This window comes from Citrus sinensis, chromosome 2 (genome assembly GCF_022201045.2).
Source record: "Citrus sinensis cultivar Valencia sweet orange chromosome 2, DVS_A1.0, whole genome shotgun sequence".
NCBI classification, from domain to species: domain Eukaryota; kingdom Viridiplantae; phylum Streptophyta; class Magnoliopsida; order Sapindales; family Rutaceae; genus Citrus; species Citrus sinensis.
The window spans coordinates 22,487,700-22,502,139 of NC_068557.1; the positions used below are offsets into that span (position 1 = coordinate 22,487,700).

Below are 14,440 nucleotides of genomic sequence, written 5' to 3' on the forward strand. Positions count from 1 at the left end.
TTAAGTTATTTATTTTTTAAGGTACAGGTTTATGTATTTATATGCATAAAATATTGTATTCTCCGGTACCTAAATTTAAACTATTGTTCAATTGTTGTGCTACCTTCAATATGTTGTATACTGATCTAAGGCGAACTTAAAATAAATTTTGATGTACAATTACTAACCCCATTCGGGATGCTATGGATTTAATAAATTGTTGAACTATAGATTTTTATAACCACATAAGTTTCAATTTTATAAATTATACAGTCCACGTGACTCCAAAATCTAAGGATTTTACTATTTAGTCGGACTAGTTAATTATTTTAACGTAATATGGGATTAGTCTAACCCCGTTAAAAATATTTTTTATCTTTTTAAAAAATTAATTTTTTTATTTCTTATTTCTCTCAAAATTTAAATTCTAGTAACAAATTAAATAAAATTGGATAATCACATCTAAAATATGGTAGTTTAAGTGTATTATATAAATTTTTTACTTGAACAAAGGTTTAGTTAGCATGTCAATTATATTGTAGCGCGTCTTGAATATAGATAATTTAAGCACGCTATTTAAAAGAAAAATGATTATCAACCAAACATAATAAGTTGAAGAATAAAAAAGTTAATTTAAAAGATATGTTAAAATAAAAACATAAAACCGAGAAAAATTATAGTCAATAAATCATCACACACACACTATATATATATATATATATTCTTTCCCTTTTCAATTTATTTTTTCAAGCTAATTAAGCGTAAATAACATGACAAAACTATTATTAAGCTTAATTAGCTTTAAAATAAAGTCTTGAATCTTTCTTTCTCCTCATCTAATTAAAGTCGCTGCCAACGTACCACATGATTAAGTTCATGATGTATTGAATAAACTTCACGAAACTATGAAGTAGACTCTTCAATGTCTAATTTTAACATAAAATTTTAGTTCATTTCATTCGTAGAAGGTATACGGTACTTTTGATTCTTTCATCAAACCTACAATATAGGAGATATTCTTTTAGAAACAGGGATTCAGTTATAAACTGATCTCTTTTTTTTTAATTTGATTATATATATATATATGAATAGTTTTCTGGTCATGGATTTTAAAGTGCGGAAAAATCTGGGAAAATTTTAAAATCACACGGCTTTAAAGACTTACAGTTTTAAGCCTTTAAAACCATGCGGTTTGAAAGGTTTCCCGCACTTTAAAATTACCGACAGTAACATTTCTCATATATATATATAAGGAAAATTCTATGATGTCGTAATTAAATTTACGGCATTGATGTCGTAATGGACGTGGACCGTTAGATTAAATCAACGATTCTAAACAATTATAATTCAATAAAAGAAATTGATTAAATTACATATAACCGATTACAAGTCGGTTAAATATTATTTTAAAAGTAAAATTTTACCAGTTTAAAATTAAAGAAAGGGGGTTTGCCTATTACAAGAATAATATAATATAAAGGCAAAATTCAATCCCTAATCAATGAATTGCAAACGAAAGCCACACCCACCCCTGCGTAAACTTCCGTTCGAGCGCGCCGGTAGATTGTAGCCATCCTTGAGCCAATTTTCTGCCTTCCAACTGCTGCGTCTCTGTTGTTGCTGTCTCTGTCCTGGTTTGTTCATCATCACTTGTGCAAGGTAAGTTAATCCTTGGCTTCCAACTTTGAAGAGTCGAAGGTTTCATGTTATGCTAAGCAATTTAGTTCCAGATCTCTCATTCAATTTTATATTATCTAATATAATATTCCTTCTGTGCACAATTTTGCATCTTTACTCTGTTTTCGTCCTCGGGCATGATGTGAGAGAGAGAGAGAGAGAGAGAGAGGAGCACCGAAACTATAGAATGAATTTTCTATTTTTTCATCATCTCTCTCTCTCTTCTTTTAACTCTCAATGCCCGCAGAATTAAGCCAACATCAATAATCATGTCCTCTTCCCATTATTGTCCCCATCATCATCATTGTTCCCACTTCATTCCCACACAAGTCAAAATGCCATCATTAAGAAAGAGATTATTAGAAAAGCAAATTAGCCCTCGTAATTTCTTTCATGTGTATGAAATTCTATCTTAGTCATTCCAGGTCTTTGTTTTGAGTGAAGGGTTGTGTTTTCCTTTCAAGTTTCAACACTTTGAAGACACTGACTTTTGGGGAATCAAGTATCTTAGTCCAATCATTTAATTTGCTACATCAAGCACATTTAAGTTGCTCCATCTTCTCAGCCAGTTTAATTTCTTTGCATAATTTTGCCGCAGTTACTCAATTTTTCTTTCCATTTTTTTAAAAATTTATTAGGATTAATTTGAAGTCCATCCATCTAAATTCAGGTTTTGCGAGAGACTTACCAGGTTTTGAAGTTGCTAGATAAAATGGGGGTAAATACCTTTCTATATCCCATTAGATATACCAAAACTCACTCTTGCCTTATTAGAACTAAGAATATAAAGAAGTGGCAGTAATTCTAAGTTCAGGGGCTTCTGTTAACAGCATTATTCATTATATATATAAGAGAATCTATTACGCCATGACCAAAGGTGTCAACACAAGAAAATGTGGATATTGCAAACAAGATGGACATACTGCACGGAAATGCCCAAGTAAGAACGGCCATGTTACAAGTGTGGACAACTTCGCTGGACCATTAAACAGCTTCACAAAATTTATTTGGTATGGGAAAATAGGTCATTATTTCTATAATTTTTTTTTAGTCCAAATCAATGTGTTGTATCAATAATTTTGTTCAAATTTTCTGCAGATTATATCCTAAGGAGGCTGCCTCACTTGCGTCAATGCACACAAAATTATCCTAAAATAATCTGCATATGCCTGAGGGTGTGGATTTGGACAAGCTATTTGCATTTTAAGAAAACACAATTTTGACCAAGTATTTTTTAGACTATAGTTATGGCCATGTGATGTAGTCTTATATTTTAATGCATTTTTGGTTATAATAATAATGAATATTACACCTCTCATGAACCTATTACTTTCTCCTACTTTGATGACAATGAAATATGACAGGAACCTCGAACAATGTAATATTCATGAAATTTTAAGCTTACAAAAAAGGGCCTAACAATGATATTCTAAATCTTAACACATCAATTGATCTTATTTCCTAAGAACTGCTACGTGCATCGATTAGGTATCCTAGGACGTTTATACATCACTAATAAACTAGTAAACCATACCACAGTTGCAATGTAATATTCTTTCTTACCTTGCTGATTAGAAACTTCAGCGGCCAAATGCCAACTACATCAACTTTTGCTTCCCCATAGCTGAGTGAAATTCTTGTAGTTCCTGAATCCAAAATAAAAGTAAGAGAAATCAGTGCAGATGTTTATTTATCTTGAAATTCCTTTGAAACTGAGGCCCAAAGAGAAGTTAGAATAAACAGTCATGCAGGTTTTCTATTTTAGGAAAAAAAAAGGAAATTCTTTTTGTAGTATACTTATTAAGCAAGATAACATAAACCATGAATTACAAAAGCTGCCAACAATTAGAATAGGCGACCAAATGGAATTAAAAATACGGGCACACTGTGTACAGAAATTCTGCAAAATACAAGGCCAATATAATTTACGATTCATACCAGACTCAATTGGCCAAACCTATGGAATTGGAATGATGCATTTATTTAACTCAAAAGGTAAATATCAGGCTTAAGGTTCTTCCATATTAAAACAATAATAATTCATTCATTTTGAACATGAGATGCAACTTGGACTATTTCAAGTTATTCCAAAAGAAAGCATTAAAAGGAATTTGTTCATCCTACGTGGTATAAGTAGTAAATTTCAGTTAGTATTATACATCATCAGTTAAATCATTTGGACTATTAACATTGATAACAACAATAATAAAATAAACATATGTAGTTATAAAATAAATAGATAAATTCAACTTCGGATAAATTTGGGTTGTTACAGTAACCCTCCAAGCCACCACTGTATTATAACCAATAGACATTTGAATTATAACAGATAGACAAGAATAAAATGAAAGCCAATATTATTCATGCAGAATTAATCTAATTTATTTTTCAGTTAAGGTTAGTAACAATTTATCTGTAAATAATTGAACCAACTTGGTTATTACAATATTACTTTTTCAAAGCGTTTAGAACTCAGAATATCAAGACAACAATTTGGTGGTTGGTTAATTGAGTACCGGAATCAGAGATTTTTACTACAAGAATGCAATTGTAAACACCACACAGTAAGTTTTTTGCTGTTGATGGTGCCATAATTGTTATAATATTGAATTTTTTTAATAAATAATAACTATAAAAATATTTTAATTAATTATTATAAATTTTAATTAGGTAATATTAAATAAATAAATAATAATAATAAAAGATTAATAAATTATAATTATAATAATATTATAATAAATAATAATGAAATAATTTCATACTGATAATAATAACAATACAATTATAAATATAATAATATTTTTACGAAATAATAATATAATAAAATATTAATAATAATAACTTATTATTATAATAATTATTATAAAGTTTGATTACAATAATATTTTCATAAATAATAATCATAAAACAAAATCATGAAATTAATAAATAATATCAATAATGAATTAGTAATCATAATTATAATACTATTTTAATAAATATTATGATGATGATGATGATGATGATTATTATTATTATTATTATTATTATTATTACTATTATTATTATTACCACCAATTGACAATAATCAACAAAGGGCATTTAAGAAATTATGATAATTCATTCCGATTTCAAGACAAATTAAACACATCGATGGAAATGAATCTCATTCCGACTTCAATTTCTACAGTTCAAATAAATAACTTATTCTTATTCACATTCTTGATTCTGATTGTAGCCCGTTACGATTACTGATTGGTAAATGCACCATGAGCAGATTATTGTGGTTTACTTGGGTCTGTTTTTTTCAAACCTAATTAATAATTAGTTTGGGTTGGATAAATTATAATTAACCAGTCTAACCCAACCAAATCTATAATAATAATAATAAGAAGAAGAAGAAGAAGAAGGAAAATGATAATGTGTTAATTCTCAATTGCAAAATTATAACGACTTAAATGGTTTATCTAATTTTTTATTCTTTTTAATCTTTTAATACAAGAGGCTATTTCATTCTTGCATCTGCTGCTCTAGAATACAATTCCAAAACCAAAATCACACTCTCTTATAAGTAAATTTATTATTTTATAAGATTAATATAAAAGTAAGTTGGTTTTAATTTTTTTTATTTTTTTAGTGAATACTTAACGGCACATAATTATATATCACTTTCATTTTATTTTTGTATATGATGCTAGCTAATTATCTAAAAAGTCTTAATTTGGAATTGGAAAAGGAGATGCAGGAGAAATAAAGTCTATATGCTTTTTGTGGAAATTTTCTTAATTTAAAGATAGTTAATTTATTAACTCTCTTTACGTATACTAGATAGTGAATGAAAATTTCATGTTATAAAAGATTTATATTTGATTTTAATAAGTTTAATATCATTTTCATTGTTCAATTTAAAATTTTGATTTGAGCTTCAACCTAATCAACTTAACCAGACGATATAAGGTTTGGGTAGAATTGGGTTAAACAAGTTTACACTACAACAAAAAGGATATATAATAGCATCCAAAAAATGCTACCAAAGGTGATTGGTAGCATTTTAAGCAACGTTAAGTTTGCCCATGTAACTAAAAGTTTTACTATTTAATAGCATCTATTGAATGCTAACAATTCATATATATAGCATTTTAAAATGGTTAGCAAATCTTATTTTACAGCTTCGTGCAAATGCTATCATTGTGCAGTGTGTAGCATTTATGCAATGCTACTAAATTCCATATATAACATTAAAAAAATGCTACTGAACCTTTACTAATGCTACCGCTTGTCTTTTATAGCACTTTGATAATGCAACTTTACTAACAATTATAACGTTTTGGTAATGTTACAACTAGTACAAAATTAATATATATAGATAATGTAGCTGTTAGTAAATGCTATGGAAGATGTTAAATCTTTATATAGTAGCATTTGTAAAAAGTTATGAATGTTGGTAAATAAAAAAGTATTTTTTTAATGGTTGTTCAATATCATCAATTTATTTGATAAATTCGTATCAAAATATTTATTCACCAAATATAATTTTAAGTCTCCAATGCCAAACCATTTGATGTGTAATCTATTATTCCTTTCATGAAAAAAAATTAGATACCATATATTTCATCACTGTAACTATATATAAGCATCCAAAATCACATGATCATGTACATCAAAGTATACAAAGAGACTTATACAAAAAATTAAGTATGTTCATGTCATACTTGCAATTTTTTACCCGTTATGTTACCGATAACATCCACACCTTGCCTTCTACTCTTTACAAAATATACTTAAATCTTTACAACCTGCATCATGAATTTAAAACAAAAACGTAGTTACATTATGATAATGAAAAGAATTAATAATGATGCTTTAAGAATGACAAATAAAATAATGACTCATTAATAAATACAAATAAAAATAATAATATTGAAAATTCAAAGTAACGAATCTGAATATTTGTATCACAAGAGGAAAATATTTTATTTTTCATTTATCAAGAAAAAATGAAATAACATAAAGATAAGCAATAAGCCAAATCACAACCCACCAAGATTAACATTTCAAACACATATGGCCTTGGCGTATGGCTCCTAGTAAAAATGAACAAAACAACTACTTTTCATAATAACCACTCTAGGAAAAATTGAACCAATAAGATAACATAAAGAGGACAATTTTGCATACAAAAAAATATAAAATCAGAACCTTCTCAAAGTAAAAAAATGCAAAATTGCTTTCTCATAGTGGTAAACTAGATCATATTTGCAAGCGAACTTAAAAATATGAGGTCATTGGAAAAAATAAAATGATGTAAAAGAATACCTAAATAGATGGACTAGAAAAGTTAGTTGGGAGCAAACATGATAACTCTATCAGCTAGCCATGCAATTGTACTCCCAACAGATTCTTCAATTGCAGTAATATAAGGTGTTACTTTCCACAAAAACTTTAGCGGCTGCCTAGCTATATCCACCCAAACTCTTACAGCATTAGAACCAAGAGGAATGTGATGAACAAGTGCATTTGGATCACTTGATGACCAACGCTATTCAGCCACAACTGTATCAGACCCCTCCAAATCAAGCATTTTACACTTAGTAATGTTCGGGATTGCCTTCACACTCTTTAACAGCAACACAAAGACAATTTAATTAAGAAAAAAAATATTAGTAATAAGCCTTCAGCATTTTATTTTTCATACTTTCACTAAACTTAAAAGTGTAAATAATGTTCTTACCATTGGAGAAGTCAAAGGTGTTTTCGGAGGATTCTCACTTGCTTTGGTTTCATGAAAATGACTCTAAAATGAAAAATAAAAAGTCAGTAATTAAATATTATAACAAATACATAAAAGTGAGTAAAACATAGTACATGCCTGCCTTTTTTGTAACCCTTCAACTAAACTTCGCATATCGGACAATGCTTTCTTCATTTCATCTTGTTCTTGTTTCATTTCAGCATTTTCTTTTTTAATTTCATCATGTTATTGTGTCAACTTAGCTATAATGTTGTCCTTTTGTGATAGTATGGCCAACTTTGAAATGGTGACTCCTTTGTCGATAGCTCTTAAATGAGAATTGTCAGGCCCAAGTACTTGTGAGAGAGCATCATCTCTTAGATTATTTAAAGAATGTTGTGATGGATCTTGCAAAGTTTCTTTTAATTTATCCTGAAAATTTATTTAAAAGTAATATTCATCATGAAAAGATGATAAAAACAAGCATATCAATTAAATAAATGGATATTCTTACAATAGTCTCTCCAGCTGGAATGTTCACAGGTTGACCGTCCTTTTTTGTATGTACTCATATCCATACATCAACTCTAGGCACTTCAGTTTTTCTACTACTTTTTTTCTGTAACAGAAAATAGTTTAGAAATGATTGCTCAGCTAAAATCCTATTCTAAAAGAAATATTTTTTTACCATATCTTCTGTCATTCTAGCAAGTCCTCTACGACCTGTTGTTTGTGGGATTTGTTTCTTCCTAATCTTTTTAAATCTCACTTCTTTCTTGCACAATTAATATAAACTTTGTTCAGTAGCATAGTTACAGCCATAATTACATAATTTAATATAGTAATACACTTACTTTAAATTTTTCACTTGTTTTTTCTTTCACAAAACTTTTCCACTCGCTCATTGATGAGATGTTATCAGGTCTTAACTTCATTCTTTCTTGTTCATTTTTGCTTGCAATATCTTCTAAACTAACCTTGATTTTGAAGCCCTCCAAAGCCCAGCCATCTCCTAGAACACATAAGTTATTTGCCATTGTCCATCCAATTTGTATCTCTTCTGCAATTTATATTTAATTGAAAATACAAAATAATTTTAATTTCCATTCAATTATGTATTTTCATCCAAATGATATATACTTAAATTACAATAGAGCTACATACCTTAATACATTCCCATAACACTTCTTTCAAATTCAAAGGAAGTTTCCTCCAATATGAAATTGTATACGGTACATGCTCTCGTACAAGAGATCCTAAAAAAGATGATAACGAGGTAGATCCCTCACCAATAGATCCATCTTGCAAGCCCACAGGTTGGGCAACTATCCATATTCTCTTTTTCTTTTCTAAACAAGCAACAATCATTTACACAGGCATGTATCTTCTCATACCCTAAATCAAATGTCTTTAACAATTTTCTCACTGAGTAAACTGATCTAAGAAACACATTATCCACAGGTAGCATATCATGCAGCAGTTCTAACAATCCATCAAAACTCTTGTCAGACCATTTGTTTACAACTTTATGTCTGTACAAAGCTATAGTGGCTGATAATTTTGTGTGTCTTGTACAACTTGGATACAATGGAGTTTCTGCATCTTCTAATCTTTGAGTGAAGTCTTCATCTTTTCCTAGTGTAGGTGTTACATAATCTTCATTTTCCATATTTGCATTTGCATATAAATTATGTGTGTCTGACATTTTCACTTCTTTAGGATTTTCATCTATACTTAGTTTCTCCCCATGATGAAACCAAGTTATGTAAGTAAGATCCATTCCTTTAAAAATCAAGTGCTCATAAACAGTCTCCACATGATGATGACTTAGATTTCGTTAATCTTTATAGGGACACAAAATCTTATCTACATTCCCTGCATTTCTTTTGGCCAAATTCACAAAATTCGAAGTAGCTTGCATATACTTGTTAGTAGCTCTACCAAATCATAGTATTAATTACATATTAGTAATAATGTATATTTTTTATATAGTTTTATTATCTTGCTTAAATATCATCTTTTATTACCTGTTAAGGTGGATCCAATCTTTATTCATCATCATATGTCCAATAATCCTGGTACCACAAATATATATCATTTAACCACTTGAAATTATTTTTAATTTACATACATATAAATATATTAACCCTGTACAATGAGAGTCATTTTAATTTATATACTTCATATATTCATCTATGCGAAAGCATATAAATCATTACTTCACGTGTGAGCAACATTTATCATTAACTATGAAAAAAATTAAAATTTAAATGATCTATGCTAATGCTCTCTCTCAGTTTATGATTCATTTCATCAGTTAAAATTTATATTATTTATAACTACCTAGATATAATGTAGAATAAAGCCGTGAATGATTAAAGTCTTACATATATATTTTGTCTGTCATTACCCAAACAAACATAAAACACACAAAAAGAAAGAATTAATTTAAGAATACAAAACATAAAAGTCACAATACAAAACGATTAATAATTATTAAAAGATGTTGCTGTAAACAAATTTTAAAACATATTAAAATAAAATAAATAGTACCAGAAAATTGTATTGGCTGCACTTTTGTTCTTTGACTTTAAATTTCTTCACCAAACCTGCCTCAGAATTGATATGCACGTTGCTGCAAGTCTATTGAGTATGAAGTTGATAATTCCTCAATCAAAGGCTAACACTACACATACCAAACAAGAATTTTGAGATTCTATAATTAAAATTATGTTAATACTGACAATCATAAATCAAAACCCAAGACCAATTTGATCAAAAGAGAAAGAAATCATAACCGGCCAATCTATAATAACGGCATATAAGTTAAAAAATTATATTGATGCAGCTAATTGTAGATATTGCTAGAATGCTAGGGATTAAGAGAAAAAAATAATAATAATAAATTATAAAACTATCAATAATCCAAAATCAATTAACAAGATAACATGACTTTTCCATTTAAATGTTCAACCATCAGACCCATATATAATAGTAAATAATTTAATCATTAATTGCTCAAGTGGATGGAAGAAAAAACACCCAGATTGGGGATGTGCATTTGCTTTGACCTTGGGTATAATGAAATTGAAGTTGCACGAGTAACGGAGCAAGAATCCTTACCAAATCAATGATACCACTTCTAAATCATCCAAAATCCAAGTAATCTTTCTCAAATCAACAAACATACGTGAAGTGCCCATGGAATCGTTGTTCATCTTTCTCTATTTTTATCTTTTTTTTTTCAGATTTAGTTGGAATTAGAGTTGGAGAGAACAATGGGCATGGAGAAGAGATAGCAGAGGAGAATTGTCTAGAAAGGGATCGCGGGAAGTGAAATAAAATAATGGGCATTTTTAATTTTTTTATAAAGTACCCGCCTTTTACTAAAACTACCCGTTTTATATATCTTTAGCTTAATTTTTAGCCCATTTTTTATTTTTATAATTTTACTATTTTATAAAAATTTTAAATGCTTTTATATTTACTCACAAAAAATAATGTTATTATATTTGACAATAATATTATGGATCCTGGTATTTAAGTTTCAACTTGAGACCCAATACTATTTATCACACGTTTATTCGATGATGAATTTCATAACTTATAAAATTAGTTATTCGCCATTAAATAGATGAGTGCCACATCTGTTGAGACTTAGATGCTGGGATACCTAACATAATATTATATTTAATACTATCTTGTAGAATTTTTAGAATGTTAAATTATTAATTGATATTCTATTTACCTTATTTTCATATCACCAATAGGCATTGACGGTCTAATGCTTCAATCATTTTGTCTTGTAGCAATTTTCAAATGCTATTGTATTTTATCAATCAGAATGCTACCAATGGAATGCTACCAATGCTATTTTAAAATATTATTACATTTATTACTATTCCTTAACATTTTTCAAATGCTATTTTATTTAATCTTATCTTGTAGCATTTCCTAGATGCTATATAATTCAATATTATATGTAGCATATACAAAAATGCTACCAGTAATTATCAAGTGTCATTAAAACCAAAATGTAATGGCTTTCATACTACAAAGGTAGCGTTACTTTAGAAAATATTACAATAAATTAATATTTGGTAACATTCTTTAAAAAATGCTACAATATAATGTTACCAAAGACCATATTTGTTGTAGTGTTATTTAGTTAAATTGGATGAATTTTATCTCAACTCATTAAAAAGTAGAACAAGTTAGAATTTCAATAACCCTATCAAACCCAACTCATGCCCACCCTTATATCATTCTATCTAAATCATAAAATGTCAATAATCCAACTCTTTAACCATTTTCACGTTGGATTTAAGTTGAGGCAATTGACTTAAACTAAATAACATAAATTCCAAATAAATGTGAAATAAGACAAAAAATTTTTAAACCACACGTATGACTCGTACATTGAAGGTAAAACGGGTAAATTAGCATTACAGTGGTAAATTGGTCTACAAAATAAAAAAAAATAAAAAATAGAAAAAACTAGTAAATTGATAGAAAATGTAGTAAATTAATGTTGGAGTTGTAATTTGTACGAAAAACTTGTAAACAAAACAAAAACTTTTAAAATGACATAAAACTAGTAAATTGACATTAAGTGTGAAATAAAATAAAAAATATGTAAACCACAAATAAAACTAGTAAATTAATGAAAAAAATGGTAAATTAATGTTCGAGTTGTAAATTGTAAGAAGAACTTGTAAGAAGAACTTGTAAGCAAGACAAAAACTTAGAAAAATGACATAAAACTAGTAAATTGACATTAATTGTGAAATAAAACAAAAAATGTGTAAATCACACACAAAACTAGTAAATTGATGGAAACATGAGTAAATTAATGTTGGAGTTGTAATTTGTACGAAAAACTTGTAAACAAAACAAAAACTTAGAAAAATGACATAGAACTAGTAAATTCACATTAAGTGTGAAATAAAACAAAAAATATGTAAACCACACATAAAACTAGTAAATGTATGGAAAAAATGGTAAATTAATGTTCGAGTTGTAAATTGTAAGAAGAACTTGTAAACAAGACAAAAACTTAGAAAAATGACATAGAACTTGTAAATTCACATTAAGTGTGAAATAAAACAAAAAATATGTAAATTACACATAAAACTAGTAAATTAATGAAAAACATGGTAAATTAATGTTGGAATTGTAATTTGCACGAAGAACTTGTAAACAAAACAAAAACTTATAAAAATGACATAGAACTAGTAAATTGACATTAATTGTGAAATAAAACAAAAAAATGTGTAAATCACACATAAAACTAATAAATTGATGAAAAAAATGAGTAAATTAATGCTAGAGTTGTAATTTGTACGAAAAATTTGTAAACAAAACAAAAACTTAGAAAAATGACATAGAACTAGTAAATTCACATTAAGTGAGAAATAAAACATAAAATATGTAAACCACACATAAAACTAATAAATTAATGAAAAAATAGGTAAATTAATGTTACAGGTGTAAATTGTAAGAAGAACTTGTAAATAAAACAAAAACTTGTAAATGTTGCATAAAACTTGTAAATCAACATTAACTTGTAAAAGTTTCATAAAACTTGTAAATCACAGATAAAATTGGTAAATGTAACCTGGAACTTGAACAAAAAAGAGTAATTACCTGCTACTTAGGTAACAGGTTACCTATTTATTTAGAATTAATGGTAGAGATTTTTTATTCAAATTTAACGGTCCACGTCCATTACGGCATCAATGCCATAAATTTAGTTACGGCATTATAGAATGACCCATATATATAATCATACTTTTTTGTTATAAGATTGTCTAAAATTAGTATTTTTAATGAAATGTGAATGAATAGTGATTACAAGTGAATTGGATAAAAAAATGATTAAATTTAGCTTAAAAAATAAAAAAATATAACTAATATAAAAGAAAAATATTAAATTTCTTGAACTGAATCATATAAATCAAATCGATACTTCAAGAGCTATGGCTGAGTAATGCAATGGGACATACACATGTCCCACTACCTGTCTCACTAAATTTCAGATATGTTTCGAAAGCTATAACTTAAGCTACATGTGTCCATTTTAGGCGTATAATATACCGTTTTGAAACTTACAACGAGACAAATCAAATCCAAAATCATATACTCCATAAAATCAGTGGGTTTATGTGCAACAAGCAGTGGGACAGGTGCCTGTCGCACATAAACACAGTGTGTTTATGTGAGACATGCACATGTTCCACTGCCTGTCTCATTTGTTCTAGACTTCTTTTTTGCCCTTTTTTTTTGTGTTTTCAATGATTTTTCTTCATTTCTCAACTCAAACTAAGTACTTTAACAAATCACATTGTTTTATGAATGAAAAATAACAACATTTGCAACAAAACCTACTTTAATTTCAAACTTACTTGATAAAATCAATAGATTAAAGGTTTACATTATGTAAGAGAATAAACTAATTTTAAGAAGCTCTCCAATTGATGATTATATCTTCAATTATGCAATGTTTGTTTGATGGAATTTGTTGATTTATTGAGAGTGATGAAGTTTGTTGAGAGTGATGAAGGTTTGTTGAGAGTGATGAAGGTTTGTTAAGTTGTTGAGAAAGATCCGTATTTAATTGTGCTGGAATTGAAAAAGTGGCATGCCTTTGTAAATTTGATGAAAGTGATGAGGGTAATTTAATCCAAAAATAGGGTGTTTGGCTAGTTATGATAGAAAAAACTTTGGGAGGTTAAAATTAAAAAACGCAAAAATTTTATGGCAATTTTAATAAATTTATTGTGTATTGCTCTAATTTAAAATTTAGTTAGCTAGCTCATTCATTATGATTGATTTTTTTTTTTAAAGATCTTGGTAACTGAAATTTGGTTGAGACTTGGATTTGCTTATACTCCATAACTCTTGGCTAATTGTAGTAATATGCAATCTGCCTTGTCAGTAGTCAATTACTGTTGATATTCTGGTCAACGCTATGCGGCTTTCTAACTCAAGTGTTCTCTTAAATTGGACTTGGACGCTCGGTTAGCCAACCCGCCACGTCTAAATAGACAGATAATTCAGTTTAGCTGGGAATTT

General features: G+C 28.2%; 2 long non-coding RNA genes across 8 annotated transcripts; one reads left to right on the plus strand and one right to left on the minus strand.

Moving 5' to 3' along the window:
- Positions 1–1,372: 1,372 nt before the first annotated feature.
- Positions 1,373–2,974, plus strand: LOC112496441 (uncharacterized). Of its 2 annotated transcripts, XR_008052359.1 has the most exons (4): positions 1,378–1,638; positions 2,327–2,374; positions 2,487–2,666; positions 2,755–2,974. It is a non-coding gene; the product is annotated as an uncharacterized LOC112496441 (long non-coding RNA). The 2 variants fall into 2 exon arrangements; XR_008052360.1 differs by having other exon boundaries at positions 1,373–1,638; positions 2,327–2,666.
- A 3,232-nt stretch (positions 2,975–6,206) lies between these two features.
- Positions 6,207–10,720, minus strand: LOC102617738 (uncharacterized). 6 transcript variants are annotated; one of them, XR_008052358.1, is made up of 8 exons: positions 10,490–10,720; positions 9,920–10,052; positions 8,531–8,715; positions 8,344–8,426; positions 7,881–7,985; positions 7,367–7,429; positions 6,952–7,252; positions 6,207–6,431 (listed from the first exon to the last, which is right to left on the minus strand). It is a non-coding gene; the product is annotated as an uncharacterized LOC102617738 (long non-coding RNA). The 6 variants fall into 6 exon arrangements; XR_008052354.1 differs by having other exon boundaries at positions 8,531–9,441; XR_008052357.1 differs by adding an exon at positions 8,055–8,137 and having other exon boundaries at positions 8,221–8,426; positions 8,531–10,052.
- Between the last annotated feature and the right edge of the window lie 3,720 nt (positions 10,721–14,440).